Source organism: Myotis lucifugus, unplaced genomic scaffold (genome assembly GCF_000147115.1).
Source record: "Myotis lucifugus unplaced genomic scaffold, Myoluc2.0 scaffold_415, whole genome shotgun sequence".
Taxonomy (NCBI): Eukaryota; Metazoa; Chordata; class Mammalia; order Chiroptera; family Vespertilionidae; genus Myotis; species Myotis lucifugus.
Window position 1 is genome coordinate 406,882 of NW_005871463.1, and position 11,468 is coordinate 418,349.

General features: G+C 59.0%; 1 protein-coding gene and 1 long non-coding RNA gene across 3 annotated transcripts in view; one reads left to right on the forward strand and one right to left on the reverse strand.

Annotated features, from left to right (window-relative positions):
* The window catches only part of ALDH3B1 (aldehyde dehydrogenase 3 family member B1), a 17,132-nt gene extending 12,760 nt beyond the window's left edge, over positions 1-4,372 (reverse strand). Inside the window, exon 1 of the mRNA XM_006102485.3 lies at positions 4,229-4,372. The gene's annotated coding sequence lies outside the window, so the exon portion shown is untranslated. The remainder of the gene's footprint in view (positions 1-4,228) is intronic.
* Positions 4,373-4,504: 132 nt separating this feature from the next.
* Positions 4,505-8,770, forward strand: LOC102425492. 2 transcript variants are annotated; one of them, XR_002826182.1, is made up of 4 exons: positions 4,505-4,577; positions 6,988-7,094; positions 7,488-7,726; positions 8,654-8,770. It is a non-coding gene; the product is annotated as an uncharacterized LOC102425492 (long non-coding RNA). The 2 variants fall into 2 exon arrangements; XR_001351086.2 differs by lacking the exon at positions 8,654-8,770 and having other exon boundaries at positions 7,488-8,354.
* Positions 8,771-11,468: the final 2,698 nt, after the last annotated feature.

Genomic DNA, 11,468 nt, shown 5'->3' on the forward strand with positions numbered 1-11,468 from the left:
GCACACACATAGCACACACACATAGCACACACAGCACACACACACACAGCACACACACACACACACAGCACACAGCACACGCACACGCACACAGCACACACACACAGCACACACAGCACACAGCACACGCACACACAGCACACACACACACAGCACACACACACACACAGCACACAGCACACACAGCACACAGCACACACAGCACACAGCACACGCACACGCACACAGCACACACACACAGCACACACAGCACACGCACACACACAGCACACACACACACACAGCACCCAGCACACGCACACGCACACAGCACACACACACACAGCACACACACACAGCACACACCAAATGCACAGACAGCTCCCCTTGGTCAGTGGACAGGGGAGCCCTGGACCCTGAGGACTGGTGTGGGCTTGGGGACAGCTACTCCACAGCCCCTAAGGGTGGGCAGGCAGCCAGGGACCAAACAGAAATTAGCCCCAAGCCCGGACCCCACCCCTTTCCAGTGCCGCTCCTGGGGACGGACTGCCCTCACCCTGCCAAGCCTGGAGTGGCCAGGAGAAGTTTGATAAGGAGAAGGCAGGCCACCAACCGCCACCACAGCCACCACATGGGAACATTCCAGACACAGAATGCTCTGTTCCCCACCCCACCCCCAGCGGGGGGCATTGCCAAGGGTGACAGTGGCTCAGAGGGTGACAGAGAGAGGGGCCTCCTCTCCCTGTTCCGGAAAAAGACAGGGAGAGAACGGCCTCCCAGAGGCTCTGCCGCCCACCCCAGTGGGGGCAGCCGCTGTGTAGGAGGAGCAGGGAACAGTGGGGACGAGGGGTTGAGGGGCAGTCACCAGCCAGGGCTGGCAGGTGGAGTAGAGGCCCGACATTCCCCCGGGGCCCCACCTGTTTACTTGACAGAGGCGCGCTCTGCCGCATTCGTTCCTTGGCCTGGTGCCAAGGACCCGGGGGACCCTTTCCTCCTGCCCTTCTGACTTCCTCCTTTCAGGTCTCAGCTTGCCTGATGCCTCCTTCAGGCAGCCCACCCTGGTTACTCCCTCCCACACCTCACAAGGCCCCTTGGCTCTGCTCCCGCTGCACCGGGTCACATGTGTAATAAATACCCAGTTTCATCCTGTCCTCCTCCCTGGATCTCCCCCTCCTTCCCACCCCCCCCCCCACTAGACTTAACTCATCGTTGGGGGTCCTAGGACCCACCAGCTGGCGCGGGGTTTATCAAGAGCGAGTCCAGTCTGAGCTCAGGGCCCGGAGTCAGTGCCTCCAGGGCTGCCGCTCTTGTGCAATGGCTGCTGTCACAATGCGTTCAGCTTTCTAGAAACTCCATGGCCCGAGGGCAGAGCCTGCTGCAGCCAACAGGATGGCGGCCCAAGGGGCCTCTGTGCTGAGAGCCTGGCTGGAGCCCTCCCCCCACTGGGTGTGACTGGGGCCAAGCTGACCCCACAGGCCTCTGGCTCTGGTTGGGAGAAACGGGGCAGTTACCTCGGGCACCATGGCCCTTAGAGAGGGTGGCGGTGTGGCAGAAGGGGACGTGCTCAGAGCCCCTCTCGGCCCCAGGCTCCACTCTTTTTCTGGGAGGAAGGCACCTGGCCCTGCAGAGACCCAGGAGCAAGAGCCTGCAGCCTCTGGATCCGCATCTGGGCTGGTGTCCCCGGCTCTGCCTCTTAATATTAGGCCTGACCTTGGGCAAGACACTCGCCCTCTCTCTGCCTCAGTTTCCTTGTCACAAGGTGGGGATGAGAGAGCGCTTGCTGTCCTCCTGAGGGTTAAGGAAGCGTTTTCCTGTGAGCAGGGAGCGCCCAGTGAAGCCGCGGTGCTCCTCCCGCCCCTCGGTCCTGCTGTCACTCAGACTTCTGATGGGGGCTGGGGCACAGCACCCCACCCTCTCCTGCCTCCCAGGGTTGTTTGCACTTTCGTTAGAGCCTTGGCAGAACCCACAAAAATGTAAGGCGCGGCACCGGGCACTGGAGTGGTGCCCTTCAAGGTGAGGGTGGGAGCTCTGCGGTGGCTCGGGGGCGGAGGGGGGAGTGGAAATCTGGATGGAACCTTCCAGCAGCCTCTCTTGGCAACACTGAGGCAAACTCACCCAATATTGCCCCCTGCTGGTTGGCCCCCAGGAGCTGCCCGCTGGGGAGCGAGGAGCTGGACACAAACAGGCACACATAAAAGCCAAGGCTGCCTTCCACCGGGGTCTGGGGGGGCCCTGGGCCTGTGACCTCGCAAAGGGCCCAGAAATGACAGGGTCCCTCAAGTCCACCGCCATCCTGGGCACATCTGAGCTGCCTAAGTTCATAAGAAAGTCAGGTTCCACCCTGGCCGTTTGGTTCAGTGGATAGAGTGCCGGCCTATGGAGGGTCCAGGTTCGATTCCCGTCAAGGGCACATACCTCGGTTGCAGACTCAATCCCTGGCCCTGGTCAAGGCCTGTGCGGGAGGCAACCAATCAATGTGTCTCTCTCACATTGATGTTTCTCTCTCCCTCCTACTTTCTCTAAAAATCAATGGAAAAATATCCTCAGGTGAGGATTAAAAAGTCAGGTGCCATCACCTGCGCCCGCCAGAGTGACTCATTTAACCAGAACAGCTGGGAGGGGCCCCCGTTGCTCTCCCCATTGGAGGAGATGGAGATCAGGCACAGACAGCAAGGAGCCTGCCTGGGGCCCCACCCCCCACCGAGGCTGGGCGGGGAGCAGGGCAGCCTGACCCTGGGGAGATGGGGCACCTGGCCGGCCTCAGCTGCAGACCCCGGGCCAGGTAGGCAGTGGGTGTGGTACCCAGCCGGGTGGGAAGGTGTGTTGTCCTTATCCTGCTCCCTTGGCCGCTGGCCCCTCACTGTTCCTGCCAATCCCCACTCTGCTTCCACTCTTGCCTCACCCGAGGTCCCGGGGCTGGCAGGCCAGGGCTCCCGGGGACAGGGACCCTCACAGCAGGCTGCGGGTCACCCACTCAGCCGTTTCTGTCCTGGACCTGCCGCTTCTGGGTGTGTGTATGGGGGGAGGGCAGGGGCAGGAGTTGCTAAATCGCTGGATGGTGAGAAGGGACAGGCCTGTTTCCCTGGCCTGGGACCTGGGGAGGACGAAGCAGGTCCCCTTAAGGCCACAGGCCTGGGATTCCTCTAATAAGAATAACCAGGTGCTCACCATGCCCAGCTCTGTGCCAGCCTGGGTGTGGCTAGAGCCCGGTGCCCCTCAAGGAAGCTGAGGCCCAGGAAAGTCACATGGGCTTGAGGAGGGGGATGGATGGGGTGGGCACCCAGGTCTGCTGGCTCCGAGGCACCATCGCCAATCTCCCGCTCGGAGACGCCGGGTAGGTGGCACGGCCTCTCTGGGGCTCGCTTTCCCTGTCTGTGAAGTGGGGGTGGCACCTGCAGCTGCCCCGTGTGCTGCTGGGAGGTCCTGTGTGCAGGCCGAGCCCTGAATGCCCAGTGACGATGTCGCTGAGAGGCTGCATTCAGACTGTGAAGGGCAGCTGCCCAGGGGCTGTGGGGGGAGATGCTGGAGCAGGAGCCCGAGGAGAAGGGAAGGCAGTGTGGGCGCCAGGGAGGCCAGGACTTCCACCTGAGACCCAGGGCGGGGCGGGATGCGTCGCTGGGGAAGATGACCGAGGTAACGTGGTGGCTGGGGACCCTCTCAGCTGCCAGAGGTGACGGTCACCGACCAGCCTCGAAACTCCTGATTCCAATCTGATCTTACCCTGGATTTCCACAGGCCCTGAAGCTCTGGGCAGCTGCCCCTCCCTTGCTTGAGGGCCGTGGGGTGCTGGGACCAACCCCAGCCCCACCCACAAAGAGGCTGTGCTGGGCTCCAAATGCATGCTTGACCGGCCCCCACCCCCCCCCCAGGATGGGGTGCTCTCCCTCCTGGGAACGCCAGGTCCAGAGCTGGGTCCCTGGGCTCCCTTACAGGATGTGTAACCCCAGAGAGAAGAAGGGTGGTGGCCCAGCTCAGACAAAACGAGGGTCCTGCTGTCGGCCTGGCCTCAGGCTCCCCCCACCCCCATCTCTCAGCCCTTCCCACTCCCCTTTAGATCTCAGCAAAGGGTCGTCCCTCCCTCCTTCCCCTTTCTCCCCAGGCGTTCTGAGGACAAAGCCGGTCTGTGCTTGAGGCCGGGAGTGGCCTGCCTGCCTGGGCTGCCAGCACCGGGATCCTGAGCCAGCCCACCAGCCGGATCCCTGGCCCCGACTGCTCGCTGCTCTCTCTCGGCCTCCCCGGGACACAGTACCTGAGGCTCTGCCAAGCTGTCCTTCCTCCTGGCGTCCTGCTGTGTGGCCAGCCTGCCTTATGAAATGTCCAGGGCTGGGCCTGCCCTGGGGCGGGGCCGCCCTGGCCTGGAGCCTGGGCTGAGATTCGGGGCCACCTCCCTCCCTGTGCCCGAGAGTGTGACCCCTGCTGGACCCGAGCTAGATCCGGGCCAGAACGGAGACTTCCTCCCCTAAATCCCCACAGAGACTCTTATCAACCCGCCAGGCGACGGTTCCAGACAGGCCCCTGCCCTTTCCCGGGCGGCGGGCGTGCACGGCTTTCCCCTCACGTGTCTGGGACGGTCCCACCCGGCGTCCCCATCCATCCTGGTAAGTCTCCTTAATGAACCCTTGAGGTAATGAGGGGGTTGCCAGCCTCCAGGCGGTGGCTCTGAGAATCATGCTGTGGGGTGGGGCCCAGTGGCCCGGAAGAGGAAGGAAAACCCTGCCCCCCACCCCCACCCCAGCTCACCCGAGTCTCAGTTCCCATCTGCAAAATGAAGAGGCAGATCCCGAGATGGCTGGAGTCCAGAATCACAACCTCAGGCCACGCCCTCTGTATGTCTGTGTCAACACCATCAACACCTCATCTAGAGCCCCTCACGGAGCCTGGCCCCGCAGCCTGGCATTTACACGGAGGAAATGGGGTCCCAGAGAGGAGACAGGGCTTGACCACACAGGGCACGAGTGGCAGGGCTGGGACCCACTCGGGAAGCGTCCATTCCTAGGGGTCCCCTCCCACCCCAGGGGAAGAGCAGCGCCCTCTGCCCTCCAGGGCAGCTGTGTGATGACAAGTGTCACCATGGTGGTTCCTGGGCTCCCGCTCCTCAGGTGCCTCCGCGCTGCCAGGCACCTGTCCTCTGCCCTGCCCTGGCCTCCACCCCCTCACACCTGTGGGAGCCAACACAAAGGGGGTGATTCCCTGGCAGCTGCTGGTGTCAGACAGGCAGGGGTTAGGTAACAGGTGTGGGGGCAGGAACATCCTGTGCCATCACCCTGTGCCAGCTACCCTGGACCTGCTGCCACTGTCCCCGCTGCCCTTTTGCCTTGGTGCCCTGGATCTGCCTCTGATCCTGGCCTGGGGCCTGCGGGCCGCCCCGCCCCTGGAGAAGCTCCTCACCACCCCCACCCTCCCTGCCTACCTGGGAGGGCAGGAGAGGTCTCCTGGCCCACACCTGCTCTGGTGGCCTCCGGAGTCGTTAGCCACTTGGGACAGGGGTCAGGGCCTGCAGAGGCCCCCGTCCTCTGTGAGTGATGGAGCCCCCAGCCGCTGCCTGTCACGTGGCTCAGCATGTGACAGCCCAGCCCTGCTGTCTGGAGCGAGCCAGGCAGAGGCAGAGGCAGAGGCAGAGGCAGAGGCAGAGGCAGAGGCAGAGCTGGCTCTAGGTGGGGCTGGGCAGCCTTTGGCTAGGAATCAGGCTCAGAGAGGGACAGCCACTGGACTAAGGCCACACAGCAAATCAGGGACCCAGCTGGGGAAGTACTGGTGAGTAGGAGGGGTGTTGCAGGATCTCGAGGGGCCCCTCCCTAGCCAGGGATCTCCCCCTGCAGGGGCTACTCCTGAACTTGTCATGAATTCAGGGACACCCTGGAAGGTCCCCAAAGAGGCCTGACCTCCTGGTACCGGGGTCCTGACTGGGGCTGGCAGTGAAGCCCCCAGTCTGAGGGGCACTGTTTCTTGGGGAGGAATAGGGGCCAGTCCTCTCCCCTCTCTCGGTTGGATGCCTCTGTTACAGATGCAACAACAGGCTCAGAGAGGAGCAGAGACCAGGCCAGGGCCACAGCGAGAGGGGCCGCCGGGGATTCTAGCCCAGCCAGGCCAGACTTGCCGGCCCTTGTTTAGGAGCTAGGAGGGGAGGTCACCCCTACTCCTGGGAGCCCCTGAGCTGGACATCTGGGTGCCAGGCACTGGGCAGGGTCCGTGGCACATCTCGGCTCAGGGACCTCCCCACAGCCTGTGATGATCATCGTCCACGGCATTTCGTTTTAAAAAGTGGTGAGACCCACCTCAGTGCAGGGAAGTGGTGTCGGGCGAGCGTGCAGTGGGCCCAACAGACCACAGGAATGCACATGTAACAAGGTCAAATACTCAGCTGTAGGGTGACCTCTTTTTCAGGCAGGGCCTGTGAGGGCCGAGAGAGAAACCATGCAGCATCAGGGAAATCAGCGCGCAAGAAGCAGCTGCTATCCGCTGAGCGCGCTGAGCGCGTGCCGTCTTGCTGCTGGGGTGGGAATGGGAGACGTTTGGGACACGTTGGCGCTGGTGGGCCTTCCACGAGGCAAACCCCCGCTCCCCTCCTACCTTTGCTTTCTGGTTGTTTCTTAAAACACTGATCCATCTCCTCTTGGGAGGAAGACACCAAACCTTCCTTCTGGTGGGAGCTACAAAACCAGTGAACCCAACAAGCCCTGTCCCTTCTCCCCCTGAGCAGGCACGCCCCCCGGAGACCTTTCCCCTTCCTCGTACAGCTCACGGCCACTCAGGGTGACCCACACTTGGCAGCTCGAAGCCCACCCACTGGGCCCGTGACTTCCCCCTCCCGCCCCGCCCAGTGGTGTGCCCGACCCCGCCGTGCCCCCATGGGCCTCAGGTGCAACCTCTAGGGCAGCTCGGGGAGCTTGCTGGCCTCTTCCCAGGCCGCCCGTCTCTCCTCCCTCCCCCTCTAGGACTTTTGTGGGCTTGACCTCTTTCCGATGTGGTGACAACTAATAGTGTCCCCTGTCCGTCTCCCTCCACAAGAGCCACCCCCAGGTCTGCTCTGCCTCTAAGTGCTTCTCGTCCTCGGCCGCCAGCCTGTCCTCCTCCGTCCTGGACAGCGTGCTTTTCCGCTTGCTCTTATGCTGCAGGTGAGGAATACTGTGGGGTGTGCCCAATAGTTGAGGTGAAGGGGCTCCCCACACTAAAGCCCAGAGGAGACCAGGCTCCCAGCTGGGAGGACGCCCGGGGATCCTGCTTCATGGTGAGGGCCCTTCCCAGGCCTGTCCCTCCCTGGCTTGTCCTGGGTTCTCTGTTGGAGGAGGCGGAGGAGACGTGGCTGCCAATCCAATGCACTTGGCTGAATCATTTCTGTCCTTAGTGGCATCAGGCAGCGAAGCGGACAGAGAGGAAAGGGTCCTTTACGGATCAGAGATGCTAGTCTATACCCAGGCCCCAGGGCCCCTTTCCAATATGGGTTTAGAGGGGTGCCCTCCAGGGAGGAGCAAGCGGTCATTCTTGGTGTCTTCCTCACTCTCGTGCAGAGCCTATGGACCCGGCCTCCCAGCCTCTGCTCCATTAAGCCCATGCCCTGAGGACACACCACCTGCCTCCCAGCCATCTTCCTGGACACATCTCCTGCCACCCGCCCGATGAATTCTACAGGACCGCATCCTCCAGGGCATCAAAGTCCGCTGCCCCCACATCAGCCCCGTGGCCTCCTGTATCTCCTCACCCCTCCCCACCCGGCGCCATGGCCACGCCCTGGACTTTGTCATCACAGGTGACCATTCTCTGACCATGCCTCCAGCCTCCTGGCCTCCCAGCACCCACTGCATCCCTGACCCTCGCCTCCTCCTTGCCCCTGGACCTCGGGTCCTGCCGTCTCTCCCGCTCCTTCCATATGTCCCACCTCCAGGCACCACTGGCATGATTCCACCTGTGTTGTTTACCTATATCTGCACGTGGGTGTGGTCTGGAGAAAGTTCCACCAGCTCTCAGCCCGAAGCCTCTGCAAACGCAGGCACTCCATACCCCCAGCTCTCCGCCCTCCCAGCAAGGCTTCTAGGATAGGGATCTGTCACCCCTTCGCTCGCCCATCCATCCACCCACATTTACTGAGCACCTACTAGCGTCTGACACAAGCCTCTGCATGAGGGATACGTGGGGAGCAGTCGCCTGGGGGACAAACAAACCACCGAAAAGCAGGAGAAAAGTAGTCTAAACCCTTCTCCGAAATGGTTGGGCCAGTTTACAGTCCCACTAAGTGCACAACGGTCCCCTTTCTTCTACCCCCAGGCCAGCGCTTGTTACCTCTTGTCTACTGGGTGACGGCGTTCTGACAGGTGTGAGGTCTATCTCGCTGTGGTTTTGATGTGCATTTCTCTGACGATTAGGATGTTGAGCACCTTTTCATTATGTGTCTGTTGGCCATTTGGATGTCTTCTTTGGAAAAAAATGTCTAGTTAGTCCCTCTGCCCATTTTTTAATTGAATTGTTTGGGTGGGTTTTTTTTATTGAGGTTGTTTGAGTTACTTATAAATTTTAGATATTAGCCTCTTATCTGACACATGGTTTGCAAATATTCTCTCCTACTCTGTAGGTTGCCTTTTTTTTTTTTTTTTTTAAGAGAGAGAGAGAGTGGAAGGGAGGAGGTGAGACAGAGAGAGAGAGAAACATGGATGTGAGAGACTTGATTGGTTTCCTCCAGGACACACAGGCCAGTACTGTGAATGGAGCCCACAATGAAGGTTGCCACCAAGGTATGTGCCCTTGACCAGAATCGAACCCGCGACCCTTCCATCCACAGGCTGATGCTCTCTCCACTGAGCCAAGCCAGGTGGGCATCTTTGTATTTTTTAAAAATATATTTTTATTGATTTCAGAGAGGAAGGGAGAGGGAAAGATAGAGACATTATTGATGAGAAAGAATCATTGATTGGCTGCCTCCTGTACGCCCCCTACTGGGGGTCAAGCCCAGAACCCAGGCATGTGCTCAGACCGAGAATGGAACCAAGATCTCCTGGTTCATAGGTTGACGCTGAACCACTGAGCCCCATTGGCTGGGCTTGCCTTTGTATTTCTATTGTTTCTTTTGCAGGGCAGAAGCTTTTACATTTGATGTGATTCCACTTGTTGGTTTTTTTCTTCTGTTATTTGTGCTTTTGGTGTCATATCAAAAATATCATTGCCAAGGCCAATGTGAAAAGGAATAAAGGAAATCTCATTTATTTTATTTTAAAATATACTTCATTGATTTTTTACAGAGAGGAAAGGAGAGGGATAGAGAGTTAGAAACATTGATGAGAGAGAAACATCGATCAGCTGCCTCCTGCACACCCCCAACTGGGGATGTGCCCACAACCAAGGTACATGCCCTTGTCTCTATCCCTCTCCCTTCCTCTCTGAAAAAAAAATTAATAAAATAAAATAAAACAAAGAATTCTGCTCTATTTATAAAAAAAATAAAAATAAAACGGAGTTGGAAGCCCGGCTCTCATGCACTACCACTCACCACACCTTGCAGACTCCAACAGAAAGAAGCCTACCTTGCTACTCTAGTAGGAGGAGGGGAGATTTTCTCCTTGCTTAGCAACAGACCTAGCCAATGAGAAACATCCATGAATCAGCCAATGGAAAGCTACTACACTTTAGAACTCCCAGTTTCTTCCAATGGACATCCTATATAATAAAGAGGTAATATGCAAATTGACCCTCACGCCCTTGTGTCACAAGATGGCCACCCCTTGTCGTCACAAGATGGCCAGCAGGGGATGGCAGTTGGGGTGGGGGGGGACCAGGCCTGCAGGGGAGGGCAATTGGGGGCGATTGGGTAGGCAGGAGAGCAGTTAGGTGTCAATCAGGCCAGCAGGGGAGCGGTTAGGGGGTGATCAGGCTGGCAGGCAGAAGTGGTTAGGAGCAATCAGGCAGGCAGGCAGGTGAGTGGTTAGGAGCCAGCAGTCCTGGATTGTGAGAGGGATGTCCAACTGCCAGTTTAGGCCCATACCGCAGGGATTGGGGCAAAACCGACAGTCAGACATCCCCCGAGGAATCCCAGATTGGAGAGGATACAGGCTGGGCTGAGGAATAACCCCCCCCGAAGTGCATGAATTTCGTGCATGAGGCTTCTAGTCCTATATAATAAAAGGCTAATATGCAAATAGACCAAACAGCAGAACAACCAGAACAACTGAACAATCGGTCACTATGATTGCACTGACCACCAGGGGGCGTGCGTGGAACATGGTGGGCGTCAGCCGCGGCAGGATGGTGGAGCAGGTGAGTGGGGGCACCAGACCAAGGTGGGGCGCCAGTTGCTGTCATCAGGGTGAGCCTCTGGTGGTTACTGAAAATTATTTGCTCCTACGTGCCACGGTGCCACCTGGCGCTTGCACCCGCTGCTGGCACCCGGCACTGGGCCCGATCACTCGGCACCAGGCCCGATCACTCAGCACCATCAGTGGGTGTGAGCGGCAGCTGCCGGCCCCAATCGCCCCTCAGGGCTTCTCCACCTCCCCTTGCTCCTGAGAGGTGATCCGTGCAGCAGCCGCCACTCGCACCCACTGACGGTGCAGGCCCTGCTTGCACCTGCTACTGGCACCAACCCCAATCACTCCGCATCGTCAGCAGATGTGAGCGGGGCCAGCGCCATCAGCGTGTGGGAGCAGCAGTGGCGGGAACGGGGCTGCTGGCAGACAGGGGACCAGGGGCTGTGGCAGGAGGGGCTGGGCGGGGGCACGCAGGAAGGGCTGAGACCCACCCCTGTGCCCACTGCAGCCTTGTGGCCCACAGTTCCTTTCAAGGTGCACAAATTCATGCAGAGCCCCTACTTGTTTATAACAGCCCCTCCCAACTGACCCTTTTTCTCTACAAAGTAACATTCCTCTCCTTTTTTCTCCAGACTTACCTACGGTTTGCTATGGCTAACATGTCCCGAATTGCAATTCCTCAGCCATTCCAATTCCTCTGAATAAACCCATTTTGCTGGTAAAATAACTTTTATTTTTGAGATTGACACCAGTGTCAAAGAGCGTCTTCCCTACATTTTCTTCTAGGAATTTCATGGTCTCGGGTCTTATGTTTAAATCTACTCTATTTTAGATTTAATTTTTGTAAGAGGTGTAAATAGAGGTCCAATCTCATGTGTCTACGTGTGCTTATCCAGTTTTTCTAACACCATTTGTTGAAGAGACTACCCTGGGAAATGCATGGTTTAAAAATCTTCCCAAGTGTTTCTGACCAGGGAAACAGCAAGTGCGATGGAGTGTCCCCTCGGGTAAAGCTGCAGCCCTGGACCCAGTGGGGTGGGTGTGGGGGGCTCTGACCCCTCCTGCAGGGTGGTGATGGGGTCACCCCACTGTAGCCCAGCAGCCACTGCAATCACGGCCTCCCAGTGGCCCTGCCAGAGCTTCCACTTGCAGGTGCCAAAACGGAAGCTGGAGGTGCCCCGGGGGGTGGCACAGGCTGCCCTGTCCTGTGGTAGGAGCCCTGGGGCGGGGGGGGGGCGCTGCTATGGGGGCTCCTTG